The sequence below is a fragment of the Macrobrachium rosenbergii genome, chromosome 28 (genome assembly GCF_040412425.1).
Source record: "Macrobrachium rosenbergii isolate ZJJX-2024 chromosome 28, ASM4041242v1, whole genome shotgun sequence".
Taxonomy (NCBI): Eukaryota; Metazoa; Arthropoda; class Malacostraca; order Decapoda; family Palaemonidae; genus Macrobrachium; species Macrobrachium rosenbergii.
In genome coordinates this window covers 6287501-6289372 of record NC_089768.1, presented here as the reverse complement: position 1 = coordinate 6289372, position 1872 = coordinate 6287501, and positions in this window count along the sequence as shown.

The window sequence follows — 1872 nt, the reverse complement described above, 5'->3', positions numbered from 1 at the left end:
TCTTCATTTCCTTTTCTTTTGTCATGTCATTTTGAGGTATGTTCTAGTCAGTGGGAACGTGAGCACTATGAAGAACAGTGAAAATCTATCATTTCTACTTAACAGCTTCTCAAAAAGTGGAAGCGTATGTGTCCCTCGCCTCCAAATAAATCCTCATATGCTCAGGAGCTCCGTCTTCAGTATATTATATTTACACCACAAATAATTGGTATTTTTGGATAAAAATTATATATATATATATATATATATATATATATATATATATATATATATATATATATATATATATATATATATATATATATATATATATATATATATATATATATATATATATATATATATATATATATATATATACATATATATGTATGTATGTATGTGTGTATGTATGTATATATGCATATATATATGTACTTATATATATACGAGAGTGTATGTATATATATATATATATATATATATATATATATATATATATATATATATATGTGTGTGTGTGTGTGTGTGTGTGTGTATATGTATATATGTATATATATTTATTTATTTATTTATATCGTATATATATAAATACATATATGTATTTATATATATATATATATATATATATATATATATATATATATATATATATATATATATATATATATATATATATATATATATATATATATATATATATATATATATATATATATGTATATATACAGTATATATACAGTATATATATATATTGTTACGTGTGAGGGTCTTGGCTGATCATGTATTATTCAATTTACGTAATTATTACGGCCCTGCAAACCAAGATTACACGTAACCTGCCACTTGAAGCCAAAAGTTAACCTCAAAGACAGTCGTTAATTAGCCAAAGGTCGCCAGTTAAGGGTAATTAACCTTAACAAGAATATTTGAGATGAATTTGATTTTAAACGCAACGGTTCTTCCAAACATTCGGACGCGAGGCATACAAAAGCATCGAGACTTAAAACTGTGTTGCTTACCTAACCTAGGTATTTTACTGGAATAACGGGGTTGAAGCTAACAATATAATAATTTGGCTTAATCTAGACTTCGTAAACACATATACCCTAAGTGGTGGCTGAAGGAAGAAAACAAAGAAAAATGTGAAATACAGAAGAAGTACTAGTCAATCGACGAAGCTTCAACAAGAATCGGACTTACCGTGAATGTCGAAGTCGCTGCGCAAACGAGGACCTCAGGAGTCGTATTCTGGCAGTCTTCCCAATTCACTAATTAAGATAGACGTAGGAGTAAAAGTAATAAAGAACAAAGAATATCGTTCGGGCACGCACGCAGCGTCACCCTGGTTCAGTGACCGCGTTACTCGCTCTGACCGACCTCGCTTTGTTCCCGCCAGATGAGGCGGCCTCTTGACATACCGCCCCGGGCAATCCGACCTTGACAAAGGCATTGCCGAATGCATAGAATAAAGCTTAAGGGCCACCATAACTAGGGGTCATTGAGTGTAAACCCTCTCTGAGGCTTAGGTCCCTAATGCCCTAGCATATTTTGTTTATAAACTGTCCAGCCTATGCGCGGCGCCATTTGTCTACTGCGGTGATTGTTATTTTGAATTGTCTAGCCTACCGGCGGGGCAGAGATGTTCTCTGTCGAGGTCAATCTGACTAATATTCCTACACCTAAATACATCGAGGGCGAACAGCAGTAATATTTATAAAAATATATATATATATATATATATATATATATATATATATATATATATATATATATATATATATATATATATATATATATATATATATATATATATATATATATATATATATATATATATATATATATATATATATATATATATATATATATATATATATATATATATATATA